The sequence below is a fragment of the Anomaloglossus baeobatrachus genome, chromosome 9 (genome assembly GCF_048569485.1).
Source record: "Anomaloglossus baeobatrachus isolate aAnoBae1 chromosome 9, aAnoBae1.hap1, whole genome shotgun sequence".
Classification (NCBI taxonomy): Eukaryota; Metazoa; Chordata; class Amphibia; order Anura; family Aromobatidae; genus Anomaloglossus; species Anomaloglossus baeobatrachus.
Genome location: NC_134361.1, coordinates 2,777,526 through 2,794,675, shown reverse-complemented (window position 1 = coordinate 2,794,675; position 17,150 = coordinate 2,777,526). Strand labels below are relative to the sequence as shown.

The 17,150-nt window shown below is 42.1% G+C and overlaps 1 protein-coding gene across 6 annotated transcripts in view; it reads right to left on the bottom strand.

Moving 5' to 3' along the window:
• Positions 1–17,150, bottom strand: part of DIAPH2 (diaphanous related formin 2) — a 1,791,241-nt gene that overhangs the window by 1,197,191 nt on the left and 576,900 nt on the right. The gene's annotated exons all lie outside the window — the stretch shown is intronic.

Here is a 17,150-nt window from a genome sequence, read left to right as displayed (position 1 = left end):
CATACATGTCCCAGTACAGGTCACTGCCCTCACACAGTCAGCAGACTCTTCTCCTGCTGTCCTCACATACATGTCCCAGTACAGGTCACTGCCCTCACACAGTCAGCAGACTCTTCTCCTGCTGTCCTCACATACATGTCCCAGTACAGGTCACTGCCCTCACACAGTCAGCAGACTCTTCTCCTGCTGTCCTCACATACATGTCCCAGTACAGGTCACTGCCCTCACACAGTCAGCAGACTCTTCTCCCGCTGTCCTCACATACATGTCCCAGTACAGGTCACTGCCCTCACACAGTCAGCAGACTCTTCTCCCGCTGTCCTCACATACATGTCCCAGTACAGGTCACTGCCCTCACACAGTCAGCAGACTCTTCTCCTGCTGTCCTCACATACATGTCCCAGTACAGGTCACTGCCCTCACACAGTCAGCAGACTCTTCTCCCGCTGTCCTCACATACATGTCCCAGTACAGGTCACTGCCCTCACACAGTCAGCAGACTCTTCTCCTGCTGTCCTCACATACATGTCCCAGTACAGGTCACTGCCCTCACACAGTCAGCAGACTCTTCTCCTGCTGTCCTCACATACATGTCCCAGTACAGGTCACTGCCCTCACACAGTCAGCAGACTCTTCTCCCGCTGTCCTCACATACATGTCCCAGTACAGGTCACTGCCCTCACACAGTCAGCAGACTCTTCTCCCGCTGTCCTCACATACATGTCCCAGTACAGGTCACTGCCCTCACACAGTCAGCAGACTCTTCTCCTGCTGTCCTCACATACATGTCCCAGTACAGGTCACTGCTCTCACACAGTCAGCAGACTCTTCTCCCGCTGTCCTCACATACATGTCTCAGTACAGGTCACTGCCCTCACACAGTCAGCAGACTCTTCTCCTGCTGTCCTCACATACATGTCCCAGTACAGGTCACTGCCCTCACACAGTCAGCAGACTCTTCTCCCGCTGTCCTCACATACATGTCCCAGTACAGGTCACTGCCCTCACACAGTCAGCAGACTCTTCTCCTGCTGTCCTCACATACATGTCCCAGTACAGGTCACTGCCCTCACACAGTCAGCAGACTCTTCTCCTGCTGTCCTCACATACATGTCCCAGTACAGGTCACTGTCCTCACATAGTCAGGTGACTCTTCTTCCGGTGTTATCCTCCTTTCTGTGGCCTCCGGTAATGGAAGCACAGCCTTTATTCACCCATTGGACACAGAGAATGATTAATAGGACAATAAATATGGCCCACAGTGCGAGAGAAGATTCGATTTGCCCCATTCTATGGTTACCCCACTTAGGCCAAGTCTGAAGACAAACCCTCCCGAGCTGATGAAAGATGAGTTTCCGCACAGCGTTTGCCGGCCCCGCACATACGGACGCTTCATTTACAGCATGTGTAATTAACAGCTTCATTTCATCCTTCGCGGCACAGAACCTGCAGCGAGGTGTCGTCAGATATTCTCCCTGATTAACAGCCCATAACTAAAGGCTTCTAGATGTTTCTGTAAATTAGCTTTTTCCCCCATTTTCTGCTTTCAGTCTACCATTAAGACATACAGCGAAGTTTACACGCCAAGCCCCGAGAGGAAGACTCAGACGAAGACCTTCACTGATGAAGATAAGACGAGGAATACAATCAGTGTCTGATAGAAGGTGCAAGAACAAAAAACATTAAGACTGGATGTGAGAGGAACGGACCAGAATCGGAGGCCAGAATCGGAGGCCAGAATCAGAGGCTAGAATCGGAGGCCAGAATCGGAGGCTAGAATCGGAGGCTAGAATCGGAGGCCAGAATCGGAGGCCAGAATCGGAGGCTAGAATCGGAGGCCAGAATCGGAGGCCAGAATCGGAGGCCAGAATTGGAGGTCATGGTCAGAGTAAAGTGGTGGGAAGGCGCCAGCGCACCATGAACGTATCTGGAGTATATGGCGCCATTATTTCTGCAGCAGGGTCACAGAGTATCGAATGTCTTGATTGTTTCCATCCTGCAACCAACACAGCAGCCGCCGTACCATGGACAAGTGTGAGGACTGAGCCCAAGATGCAGAGATAGCGGTCCAGGGCACGAGGAGCACCGATATGAAGAGTGCAGCCACGCTCTCGTCTGGCCACGTTATAGCTGCTGAAATTGATTTGGTGGCCATGCTGTAGGGGACATCATTTTAAATGGTGGCCATTGAAATGACAGGCTATACGGTGGCGCTAAGTCCTCCACTGATATCGGATTTGTGCATCGCTCTTCTAGATGACAATTGTGGTCCTAGACCTCAGCTGTGTCCCTTTGAAGGGTGACTTCAGATCTGAAATCCTGGAACTGATGGTGGCCTGGAGTCAGGAACGTTTTCCAATAGCAGGTTGATAATGGATGTTCTTCTTTTTGGAGCTGCGGCCCCTTGATCTGTTCTGCAGTTCAGCTAATACTGACAGATTTCTGTTGAATGTTTTGGGGTCTTCAGTCTTCCCCGGAGATGTTTAGCATTGCCGTTCTTCCATCCATTGTGCTGCCGATTCATCTCTTCTATTTCCTCCAGTTCTTTCTAGTATAATGAAGCTGAATCTTCATTTCATGAGAAAATAATAAACCGCTGCAGTAAGGTGAAGAAACCCCGATGAATAGATGGAGCAATGGTGGCCACTTGAATGTTCGGCCTACGAGTCCATCCCAGTAGTTAGTATCAGTTGATAGCTGTAAGCCGGTGCTAGGTACATTTCTGGGGTGCAGATGGCGACCAATAATGAAAGACATCGCAGGAAACTCGTGGCATCCATGCAGCCCTTGTGCCACCCAGCCCCTTACCCCTGGGCTGACACATCGCCCTTACATGCCCTTCTGATCTTCTTAAGTCTTGGTTTGGCCACCATGGTGGTGCGTTATGTGCATGGAAAGACCCATGTTTTCCCGGAGAATCCAGGCAGAAGGACATTCTATTGGGCGCAGGCCCCGACGTCTCAGGAATGGTTGCATTTTACAATCTTTTAGGAACATGAAACAATAATCTTATTGCACAGAGCTCGCAGACAGAAGACGATGGCATTGACCAGATTATTGCCAATTCATCGCCGTCTCCGAAAACCCTAACTGCAAATGATTTGGCAGCCGGCTGCAGAGGCAGAGTGGATCGCCCCCGGTGGCTGCACAGATTTAGACCACATCTCACATAATGATTTTTAACGTCTTCTTAATATTTAATAGTAATTGTTATTGATACAAGTCTTCCCGTAACACTAATTCAGAGATCTGCCGTCTGGAGGACTTGGGGAGACTTCACTTTTACAAATGATTGAGGACTCTACTGTCTGACAAGAGCGGCACGGGGTTTAACCCTCTGCGTGCCACGGTGATCCTCAGCCACCGAATTCAGAGGAGGATGACCATTCGCTGACGTTTATGGTAATTCTTAGGGTGTTCTTTATTCCAAGCCCTTTTCTTTGTACCAAGCAGAGCGATGAATATAAGAACAGTGTTGGGCTTCACCCAGGCACAGAGTGACACCACCTACAAATGGTCGGCCTCTCCGGCTGTCGGCGCACCGCTGCAGGGCGTCATTTCTAAGAAGCACATTCAGTGCTCTGTAAATGGAAAGGACGTTTTCTCCAAAGTCGTCTCTGATGGTGGAAAGTTAACACAATGAATGAGCTTTGATGACTTCTCGAGACGTGCGGCTTCTCAGCAGGAGAACATAAAGCTTTCTTTCTACCTGTAAATGTGCGTCTCCATTACTCACTTATTCCTTCTAAACCTGAAGCAATGTGACCAGAACACGAATGGGAGGAAAGTGCGGAGGTAACGGCCAAGTCAGCGCCACATCATTATTTCTTCAAGATTTCTCTGCTCTTGATTAAAGTGCACGTACAATATCCATCGTGAAGACAGAAGAGAGGTGGACGGTGCACACAGGTTATAAAAAGTCTACACACCTCCAGAAAACAATCCTGCCAAGAACAGTCATTGCAGAACATCTTTAATGTCGCCCATAATCTGTACAAATCCAAAGACAAAAAGACAACTAAAGAAGTAAAATAATGTGGTTGCATATATCTACACACCTACACTAATAATTTAGTGAAATCCTCTGTGAATTTATGGCCACTTTCAGTCTTTCTGAGTCGGGGTCTATCACATCTAGAATGGCCAATCTTTGCCCCCTCCCCGACCTATGTCATATAGTCCTGTGTACAGCGCCCTCTTCAGGTCACCGCAGACTATCACCATTTCAGAACTTCCATGTTCTGGTGATTTGGGAGTCACTGAGGCTCTACCTATAGTGCCCCCCATTTCTGTATAGACTGTGGCTTTGAGCCGGACATCCACTCCTTCTACCCAGTAGTCATGGACTGTCCATGAAGAGCGCGCTCTGCCTATAGTGACCCCCATTTCTGTATAGACAGTGGCCTGTGAGCCGGACCCCACTCCTCCTGCCCAGTAGCTCCTGGACTATCCATGACGAGCGCGCTCTACCTATAGTGCCCCCCATTTCTGTATAGACAGTGGCCTGTGAGCCGGACCCCACTCTTCCTGCCCAGTAGCTCCTGGACTATCCATGACGAGCGCGCTCTACCTATAGTGCCCCCCATTTCTGTATAGACAGTGGCCTGTGAGCCGGACCCCACTCCTCCTGCCCAGTAGCTCCTGGACTATCCATGACGAGCGCGCTCTACCTATAGTGACCCCCATTTCTGTATAGACAGTGGCCTGTGAGCTGGACCCCACTCCTCCTGCCCAGTAGCTCCTGGACTATCCATGACGAGCGCGCTCTACCTATAGTGCCCCCCATTTCTGTATAGACAGTGGCCTGTGAGCCGGACCCCACTCCTCCTGCCCAGTAGCTCCTGGACTATCCATGACGAGCGCGCTCTACCTATAGTGCCCCCCATTTCTGTATAGACAGTGGCCTGTGAGCCGGACCCCACTCCTCCTGCCCAGTAGCTCCTGGACCGTCCATGATGAGCGCGCTCTACCTATAGTGCCCCCCATTTCTGTATAGACAGTGGCCTGTGAGCCAGACCCCACTCCTCCTGCCTAGTAGCTCCTGGACCATCCATGACGAGCGCGCTCTACCTATAGTGCCCCCCATTTCTGTATAGACAGTGGCCTGTGAGCCGGACCCCACTCCTCCTGCCCAGTAGCTCCTGGACTATCCATGACGAGCGCACTCTACCTATAGTGCCCCCCATTTCTGTATAGATTGTGGCTGTGAGCTGGACCCCACTCCTCCTGCCCAGTAGCTCCTGGACTATCCATGACGAGCGCACTCTACCTATAGTGCCCCCCATTTCTGTATAGATTGTGGCTGTGAGCTGGACCCCACTCCTCCTGCCCAGTAGCTCCTGGACTATCCATGACGAGCGTGCTCTACCTATAGTGCCCCCCATTTCTGTAAAGACAGTGGCCTGTGAGCCAGACCCCACTCCTCCTGCCCAGTAGCTCCTGGACCGTCCATGACGAGCGCGCTCTACCTATAGTGCCCCCCATTTCTGTATAGATTGTGGCTGTGAGCTGGACCCCACTCCTCCTGCCCAGTAGCTCTTGGACTATTCATGACGAGCGCGCTCTACCTATAGTGCCCCCCATTTCTGTATAGATTGTGGCTGTGAGCCGGACCCCACTCCTCCTACCCAGTAGCTCCTGGACCGTCCATGATGAGCGCGCTCTGCCTATAGTGCCCCCCATTTCTGCATAGGCAGTGGCTAAAAAAATAAAATCCTCACTCCTCCTGTAACTGGTAATTTATTGTAATGTCTTATTGTCTGTACATGTTTCCGCTTATTGTACAGCGCTGCAGAATATGTTGGCACTATAGAAGTAACATTATTATTATTATTATAGGTGAAATTCCTCTTCATCTTTTTGGCAGAGACCTGCGGGTTTTGATGTATGATTTCCAGATATTTGTTCTGATTTCTGCATCCTGATTAATCATGCCTAGATGTTTTCTTTGTAAAATAATGCTTAGAGACACAGCAAGGACTGACCAGAAATTCCTGCAGCTCCCTTAACGTTGCTGTCGGACTTGGAGTAATTTTTATGTTGTCTTTTCATCAATATTTAAGGGACTTCCAGTTCTCGGTGATGTCACTGTTGTGTCAAATGCTATCCCCTTCTTGATACCGTCTTCACAGGGTTGATGGTAGATCTAGTGCCATGGACATTTCTACCTTCTCCTGACTGATCACTTTCCTTTGCTTTGTTGTCAGCTGTTTATGGACCAGAAAATGTTGGGAAAATCCTCCTAGAGGAGCGAGACTTTCTCTGGGGTTAATCAGAATGGCTGTTAATGATGGCAGCCAAGCGCTGATACTGTGTGACATGGAGCATGTGACCAGTGATTCTGAGCACAACCACAGCTCCGATTATCAGAGGATGTGTACACTTATGCAACCGCGTTATTGTAGTTTTGTTATTTTTAGTTTCTCCCTTGGAATGATTTCAGTTTGTTTCTTGCTGGATTTGTACAGATTATGGGGACACTAAGGGGCACTTTGCACACTGCGACATTGCAGGTGCGATGTCGGTGGGGTCAAATTGAAAGTGACGCACATCCGGCATCGCATGCGACATCGCAGTGTGTAAAGCCTGGATGATACGATTAACGAGCGCAAAAGCGTCGTAATCGTATCATCGGTACAGCGTCGGCGTAATCCATAATTACGCTGACGCCATGGTCCGATGTTGTTCCTCGCTCCTGCGGCAGCACACATCGCTGTGTGTGAAGTCGCAGGAGCGAGGAACATCTCCTACCGGCCTCACTGCGGCTTCCGTAGGATATGCGGAAGGAAGGAGGTGGGCAGGATGTTTACATCCTGCTCATCTCCGCCCCTCCGCTCTGATTGGCCGCCTACCGTGTGACGTCGCAGTGACGCCGCACGACCCGCCCCCTTAACAAGGAGGCGGGCCGCCGGCCACAGGGACGTCGCACGGCAGGTGAGTGTGTGTGTGAAGCTGGAGTAGCGATAACTTTCGCTGCGCCAGCTATCACCACATATCGCTGCTGCGACGGGGGCGGGGACTATCGCACTCGACATCGCAGCATCAGCCTGCGATGTCGTAGTGTGCAAAGCCCGCCTTAGGGTTACTTTGCACGTTGCGACATCGCTAGCATCGGCTAGCAATGTCCAGCACAATAGCACCTGCCCCCGTCACACATGCGATATGTGGTGATTGCTGCCGTAGCGAACATTATCGCTACGGCAGCGTCACACGCACTTACCTGCTCTGCGACGTCGCTGTGACTGCCGAACAATCCCTCCTTCAAGGGGGAGGTGCGTTCGGTGTCACAGCGACGTCACCGCAACGTCACTAATCGCCCGGCCAATAGAAGCGGAGGGGCGGAGATGAGCGGGACATAACATCCCGCCCACCTTCTCCCTTCCACATTGCCGTCGGGAAGCAGGTAAGGAGATGTTTGACGTTCCTGCGGGTTTACACAGAGCAATGTGTGCTGCCGCAGGAGTGACAAACAACATCGTACCTGCGGTCGAACCGACATTATGAAAATGACCGACACTACACAGATCACTGATTTTCGACGCTTTTGCGATCGTTTATCGGCGCATCTAGGATTTACGCGTTGCGATGTCGTTACCGGCGCCGGATGTGCGTCACTAACAACGTGACCCCGACGATATTTCGGAAGCGATGTCGCAACGTGTAAAGTACCCCTTAAAGTGGAAAAATTCCTGATGGGATGAGTGGTGCGTGTGGGACAATCTTTATCTCATATCTAAGTAATGTTATTTATTGAAATGCTTCTTCTGGATCTGCTCCTTAGTTGCCCTGGCTGTCTGTTTCTGGTCATTGTAATGCTGGAAGACCCATCTACGACCCATTTTCAATGCTATTACAGAGGGAAGAAAGTTGTTGGCCAAAATCTTGCGATGCATGACCCCATCCATCCTCCCTTCAATACAATGCAGTTGTCCTGACCCCTTTACAGAAAAGCCCCCAAAGTATGATGTTTCTACCACCATGCTTCATGGTTGGGACAGTGTTCTTGGGGTTGTACTCATCCGTACTCCTCCAAACACGGTGAGTGGAGTTGATACCGAAAAGTTCTATTTTGGTCTCATCTGACCACATGACCTTCTCCTATGCCTCCTCTGGATCATCGAGATGGTCATTGGTGAACTTCAAAGAGCCTGGACATGTGTTTGCATGAGCAGGTGGACCTTGTGTGCCCTGCAGAGTTTTAATCTATGAAGATGTAGTGTGTTACTAATGGTAATGTTTGAGACTATGGTCCCAACTCTCTTCAGGTCATTGACCAGATCATCCAGTGTAGTTCACTGGGCTGATTCCTGACTTTTCTCTGAATCATCCTTGCCCACGAGGCGAGATCTTGCATGGAGCCCCAGACCAGTAAGATTGACAGTCATCTTGTGTTTCTTCCATTTTCTAATAATTGCACCAACAGTTGTTGCCTTTTCACCAAGCTGCTTGCCTATTGTCCTGTAGCCCTCCTTAGCCTTGTGCAGGCCTACAATGTTTACCCTGGTATCTTTGGTCTTGGCCATGGTGGAGAGGTTGGAGTGTGATTGAGTGTGTGGACAGGTGTCTAATATACAGTTGTAGAGGTCAAAGAGGTACAATTAATCCAGATATTGAGTGCAGAGAAAAATAACAGGTCTGTACAGCAGAATTTTTACTGGTCGGTCGGGGATCAAATACTTATTTCATGCAATAAAATGAAAATTCTTTATAAATCATAGAATGGCATTTTTTTTAATTGTTTTTATTCTGTCACAGTTAAAGTTACCTCCGATAAAAATTACAGATCTCTCCATTCTGTGTAGGGGGAAAAGTGCGAAAGTGGCAGAGGATCAAATACTTATTTTCTCCAATGTGTATGTATATACATACAGTATAGACCAAAAGTTTGGACACACCTTCTCATCTCTGGAACAACTGTTAAGAGGAGACTTTGTGCAGCAGCCTTCATGGTAAAATAGTTGCTAGGAAACCTCTGCTAAGGACAGGCAACAAGCAGAAGAGACTTGTTTGGGCTAAAGAACACAAGAAATGGGCATTAGACCAGTGGAAATCTGTGCTTTGGTCTGATGAGTACAAATTTGAGATCTTTGGATCCAACCACCGTGTCTTTGTAGAAAAGGTGAACGGATGGACTCTACATGGCTCGTTCCCACCGTGAAGCATGGAGGAGGAGGTGTGATGCTGTGGGGGGGGCTTTGCTGGTGACACAGTTGGGGATTTATTCAAAATTGAAGGCTTACTGAACCAGCATGGCTACCACAGCATCTTGCAGCGACGTGCTATTCCATCCGGTTTGCGTTTAGTTGGACCATCATTTATTTTTCAACAGGACAATGACCCCAAACACACCTCCAGGCTGTGTAAGGGCTATGTGACTAAGAAAGAGAGTGATGGGGTGCTACGCCAGATGACCTGGCCTCCACAGTCACCAGACCTGAACCCAATCGAGATGGTTTGGGGTGAGCTGAACCGCAGAGTGAAGGTAAAAGGGCCAACAAGTGCTAAGCATCTCTGGGAACTCCTTCAGGACTGTTGGAAAACCATTTCCGGTGACTACCTCTTGAAGCTCATCAAGAGAATGCCAAGAGTGTGCAAAGCAGTAATCAAAGCAAAAGGCGGCGACTGTGAAGAACCTAGAATATAAGACATATTTTCAGTTGTGTCACACTTTTTTGTTACGTATTTCATTCCACATGTGTTAACTCATAGTTTTGATGTCTTCAATGTGAATCTACAATTTTCAGAGTCATGAAAATAAAGAAAACTCTTTGAATGAGGAGGTGTGTCCAAACTTTTCGTCTGTACTGTAGATAGATAGATAATAGATAGATAATAGATAATGTATATTAAATAGACAGACAATAGACAGATAATAAATAGATAATAGATAATGGATAGATAATAGATAGATAATAGATAGATAATAGATAATAGATAATAGATAGATAATAGATAGATAATAGATAGATAATAGATAGATAATAGATAATAGATAATAGATAGATAATAGATAATAGATAGATAATAGATAATGGATAGATAATAGATAGATAATAGATAGATAATAGATAGATAATAGATAGATAATAGATAGATAATAGATAATAGATAGATAATAGATAATAGATGGATAATAGATAGATAATAGATAATGGATAGATAATAGATAGATAATAGATAGATAATAGATAATAGATAGATAATAGATAATAGATGGATAATAGATAGATAATAGATAATGGATAGATAATAGATAGATAATAGATAGATAATAGATAGATAATAGATAATAGATAGATAATAGATAATAGATAGATAATAGATAATAGATAGATAATAGATATATAATAGATAATAGATAGATAATAGATAATAGATAGATAATAGATAATAGATAGATAATAGATAGATAATAGATAATGGATAGATAATAGATAGATAATAGATAGATAATAGATAATAGATAGATAATAGATAATAGATAGATAATAGATAATAGATAGATAATAGATAATAGATAGATAATAGATATATAATAGATAATAGATAGATAATAGATAATAGATAGATAATAGATAGATAATAGATAGATAATAGATAATGGATAGATAATAGATATATAATAGATAATAGATAGATAATAGATAGATAATAGATAACAGATAATAGATAGATAATAGATAGATAATAGATAATAGATAGATAATAGATAGATAATAGATAATAGATAATAGATAATAGATAATAGATAGATAATAGATAGATAATAGATAATAGATAATAGATAGATAATAGATAGATAATAGATATATAATAGATAATAGATAGATAATAGATAGATAATAGATAATAGATAGATAATAGATAGATAATAGATAGATAATAGATAATGGATAGATAATAGATATATAATAGATAATAGATAGATAATAGATAGATAATAGATAACAGATAATAGATAGATAATAGATAGATAATAGATAATAGATAGATAATAGATAGATAATAGATAATAGATAATAGATAGATAATAGATAATAGATAGATAATAGATAGATAATAGATAATAGATAGATAATAGATAATAGATAGATAATAGATAATAGATAATAGATAGATAATAGATAGATAATAGATAATAGATAATAGATAGATAATAGATAATAGATAGATAATATATAATAGATAGATAATAGATAGATAATAGATAATAGATAGATAATAGATAATAGATAGATAATAGATAGATAATAGATAATAGATAATAGATAGATAATAGATAATAGATAGATAATAGATAGATAATAGATAGATAGATAATAGATAGATAATAGATAGATAATAGATAGATGATAGATAATAGATAATAGATAATAGATAGATAATAGATAGATAATAGATAGATAATAGATAATAGATAATAGATAGATAATAGATAGATAATAGATAGATAATAGATAGATAATAGATTATAGATAGATAATAGATAGATAATAGATAATAGATAGATAATAGATAGATAATAGATAATAGATAATAGATAGATAATAGATAATAGATAGATAATAGATAGATAATAGATAGATAATAGATAGATAATAGATAATAGATAGATAATAGATAATAGATAGATAATAGATAATAGATAATAGATAGATAATAGATAATAGATAGATAATAGATAATAGATAGATAATAGATAGATAATAGATAATAGATAGATAATAGATAATAGATAATAGATAGATAATAGATAATAGATAGATAATAGATAATAGATAGATAATAGATAGATAATAGATAGATAATAGATAATAGATAGATAATAGATAATAGATAGATAATAGATAGATAATAGATAATAGATAGATAATAGATAATAGATAATAGATAGATAATAGATAATAGATAGATAATAGATAATAGATAGATAATAGATAGATAATAGATAGATAATAGATAGATAATAGATAGATAATAGATAATAGATAGATAATAGATAGATAATAGATAGATAATAGATAGATAATAGATAATAGATAGATAATAGATAGATAATAGATAATAGATAGATAATAGATAATAGATAGATAATAGATAATAGATAGATAATAGATAATAGATAGATAATAGATAGATAATAGATAATAGATAGATAATAGATAATAGATAGATAATAGATAATAGATAGATAATAGATAGATAATAGATAATAGATAGATAATAGATAATAGATAGATAATAGATAATAGATAGATAATAGATAATAGATAGATAATAGATAGATAATAGATAATAGATAGATAATAGATAATAGATAGATAATAGATAGATAATAGATAGATAATAGATAGATAATAGATAATAGATAGATAATAGATAATAGATAGATAATAGATAGATAATAGATAATAGATAGATAATAGATAATAGATAGATAATAGATAATAGATAGATAATAGATAGATAATAGATAGATAATAGATAGATAATAGATAGATAATAGATAATAGATAGATAATAGATAATAGATAGATAATAGATAATAGATAGATAACCACACGGACCACATCTACACCCTGCACAGTCTCATTCAGAGCCACGTCCACAATACAAAGCATGGGAAGATATACGCCTGCTTTGTAGACTTTAAAAAGGCCTTTGACTCAGTGTGGCACCCGGGCTTGTTCTTGAAACTGCTGGAAAGCGGAATAGGAGGAAAGACCTACGATGTCATCAAAAGCTCCTACACCGAGAACCTCTGCAGCGTGAGTGTGAACGGTAGAAGAACGGCTTATTTCCTGCAGAGCCGAGGAGTCAGACAGGGCTGCAGCCTAAGTCCAACGCTCTTCAATATTTACATCAATGAGCTGGCTGCTGCTCTGGAATCTTCACCTGCTCCAGGTCTCACACTCCATGACGCCCAGGTGAAATTCTTGCTCTATGCAGATGACCTACTGCTGGTGTCACCAACCGAGAAAGGTCTCCAAGACAACCTACAAATTTTGGAGAAATTCAGCTCCACATGGGCACTACCGATCAATCTAAAGAAAACCAACATCATGGTGTTCCAGAAGAGAAAAAGAAGATTTGACCAGCATCCCTCATTTGTCGTAAACGGCTGCACTCTAACAGGAACAGACAAATACACCTACCTGGGCCTGGAAATTCACCAGTCAGGGAGCTTCAAACAAGCCATAGAGACCCTGAAAAACAAGGCCTGCAAAACCTTTTATGCCATCCAAAGGAAATTGTATCATCTGAAGCCACCAGTGAGGGTCTGGCTAAAAATCTTCGATTCCATCATCGTCCCAATCCTCCTGTACGGCAGCGAAGTCTGGGGCCCTCACACTTACCCAGATTGGTCAAGGTGGGATTCCAGCCCAACAGAAATATTCCACCTGGAATTCTGTAAGCACCTTCTCCAGGTCCATCGAAGCACCTCCAACAGCGCCTGTCGGGCCGAGCTGGGCAGATTCCCTCTACACCTAGCAGCTCTGAAGAGGTCACTATCATTTCAGGCTCACCTACAGAGTAGCAATCCAAGCTCCCATCACCACAAAGCTCTGATATATATACGTGGGCCAGATGAACCAGGACCCCTGGCACAGCTCTCCCAAACCCAACTGGACAAAATACCCAATCACAGCAGCCTGACAAGAACCAGAATCAGGAAGATGGTAGACGAGGGCCAGGAGAGGTATGTCAGTGACTGGAGGACCGACATCAACACCTCACAGAAACTGACCACGTACCAGAGACTACAGAGAGACTACAGACTGGCCCCATATCTGGAGAAACTCCCGGACCCCAGAGACCGCAGGACCCTGAGCCGATATAGACTCAGTGCCCACAGTCTAGCCATCGAATCCGGCCGACACAAGCAGAGCTACAAGCCAAGGGAGGACAGACTGTGCCAACACTGTGACCTGGAGGCCCTGGAGGATGAAACCCACTTCCTGCTACACTGCACCAAGTACTCAGCAGTGAGGGACACTCACTTCAGGAGACTCTCCCATCTCTTCCCGGATTTCAGCTCCATGAAGGAGGAAGAGAAAATATATATCCTGCTGGGGGAAGAAGAGAGCGCAGTGGAGATAGCAGCGCGGTATGTGAGCGAATGTCATAGACTTCCAGAAAGAGAACTATGATAAGTCATGGACTTCCATAGCCCCCCATCCCAGATGTGGCCCCCCCAATCCCCACCCTGGATATGCCCCAACCACCGTTACTACAGTCCCCACCCTGGATATGCCCCATCATAAGCCATGGACTTCCATAGCCCCCATCCTAGAAGTGCCCCCACAGTCCCCACCTTGGATGTGCCCCATCCATCCTTCCTACAGTCCCCACCCTGGATGTGCCCCATCCATCCTTCCTACAATCCCCACCCTGGATGTGCCCCATTCATCCTTCCTACAATCCCCACCCTGGATGTGCCCCATTCATCCTTCCTACAGTCCCCACCCTGGATGTGCCCCATCCATCCTTCCTACAATCCCCACCCTGGATGTGCCCCATCCATCCTTCCTACAGTCCCCACCCACCATCCCCACAGCCCCAGCCCCTAATGTACACTTGCTTTGGCAAAACTAATTTGTATTTGGTCCTGCCAATAAAGCTTATTTGATTTGATTTGATAATAGATAATAGATAGATAATAGATAAGATAATAGATAATAGATAGATAATAGATAGATAATAAATAATAGATAGATAATAGATAATAGATAATAGATAGATAATAAATAATAGATAGATAATAGATAGATAATAGATAATAGATAGATAATAGATAATAGATAATAGATAATAGATAGATAATAGATAAGATAATAGATAATAGATAGATAATAGATAGATAATAAATAATAGATAGATAATAGATAATAGATAATAGATAGATAATAAATAATAGATAGATAATAGATAGATAATAGATAATAGATAGATAATAGATAATAGATAATAGATAATAGATAGATAATAGATAGATAATAGATAATAGATAATAGATAGATAATAGATAGATAATAGATAGATAATAAATAATAGATAGATAATAGATAATAGATAATAGATAGATAATAAATAATAGATAGATAATAGATAGATAATAAATAATAGATAGATAATAGATAGATAATAGATAATAGATAGATAATAGATATTTTTGTCTTTATTCCACATTTCGGATATCTGACATTTACTTGGTTAGAATTTCAGTTTTTCTGCCAAACAAATGTTCTTGGAATTAACAAAAAATAATAGAAAATTTCACAACTTTTAAAAATTGCAGTTAAATGTAAACAGCAAACACTTTCCATATTCACAGCAGTAATAAGACGCGAACACAACAGATGTCATCTCCAGGACCTGATAACAAATTGAGAGGCAAGACTTGCCTAAATGTCGGCGCGCGTGTAAACCCCGATGATAGATTATACAGCAGATCACTTTTTTGTTGCATGAACTGAATTTTCCACATCTCGGTGAGGGTTGATTTATGAAACTGGGAATCTCAGGGAAAGGCATTTTTTAAGCAGAATTCTGCAGATGTCTCAACTTTTAGAAGTGCAAACTTTTCACATAAAGAGCCAAGAAAACTATTTTTTATGGAACTAGAGATCTCTTACTGAGAGAACATGGCTTTTTTTTTTTTTGCTAAATTTGTCACAATCTATTAAATCCCACAGTAATTGCTCTTTAGAAGATGTTACTAATTGAAAGCCATTTTTAGGGGAAAGGATACGAGAACAGTCCGAAAAATCAAGAACTGAAGATGAGACATATGAAGACACTTGTGCCCCAGGAGATTAAAACAAGAACACTATGACCCTACACAATGTATCAAATAACTAAAAATACAGAAACAACAAACAGTAAAGAGGAAAAAAATAAATAAAAGGCAAAAATGGCAAAATAGATACTAAAGGAAAAGAAGAAAGCAAATAGGTAGCAAATAAAGGAAAGATTAGAAAAAAAACCAAGTAAAATATGAAGAAAAAGTAGAGTCAAAGAAAAGAAGAGAGCGTGAAAGAGGAAAAAGTGGAATATGAAGGAGGAAGAGGGGTGAAAGAGGAAAAAAAAAAGAGTGAGAGAGGAAGAGGGGGTGAAAGAGGAAAAAAGAGTGAGAGAAGAAGAGGAGGTGAAAGAGGAAAAAGTGGAGTGTGAGAGAAGAATGGGGATGAAAGAAGGAAAACTGGAGAGCGAGAAAAGAAGAGGGAGTGAAAGAGGAGAAAGGGGAATATGAAGGAGGAAGACTGGGTGAAAGGAAAAAAAAGTGTGAGAGAGGAAGAAGGGGTGAAAGATTAAAAAAGAGTGAGCGAAGAAGATGGGGTGAAAGAGAAAAAAAAAGAGAGCGAGAAAAGAAATAGGGCTTAAAGAGAAAAAAGAGTGAGAAGAAGAGGAGGTAAAAGAGAAAAAAGTGGAGTGTGAGTGAGAGAAGATGGTGTGAACGAAGAGCAAGTGTACGAATGGGAGAATGAGAAAGATAGACGAAGTAAAAGAAAAAGAGGAAGAAAATAGTGAGCCTAATAAAGATAAGGGAACTGGAGAGATAGAGGAACCGGACATTGGCGGAGAAAAAAAGGGAGAGCAGCAAAAACTACAGGGAGTAAAGGAGAGAGGTAATGCTAAGAGACGAAATAAGGGGAGGTAGAATGAAAGGCTAAGAGAGAAGAGAAGCAAGGGGAATGAAGGGAGAGGAAGAAAAGTAAAGAGACGAGGCTAAGAAAGAAAGGAAAGGAGGAAGGGGAGAAAGAAAAGGGAGAAGAAGTAGAATTGAAATGGAGGAAGATATAATTAGGAGGCTAAGGGATTAGATGAAGAATTAAAGGGATTGAAAGGTGATGTGAAACCTGAGAAAAGGAGAGTAAATGATATAACATGGGAGGCAGTCAAGACAAGCCGCAGGGAGAAAGCAACAATGGAGAAGAAAAAGATAAGATGGAGCCAGAAACGGCAAAGAAGTAAACGAAATGAGGAAGAGATTGAATGAGAAGGATGTGGAGAAATGTGAGAAGAGGATGGGGAAGCCGGAGAATGAGATGAAGGAGGAGGAAGGCTTATCATCATTGTTCCTCTCATTATCGGGTCACTTTGGGGTAGATCCCCGCGAGAAATCGCTTCGTTCTTGACCTATTTTTTGT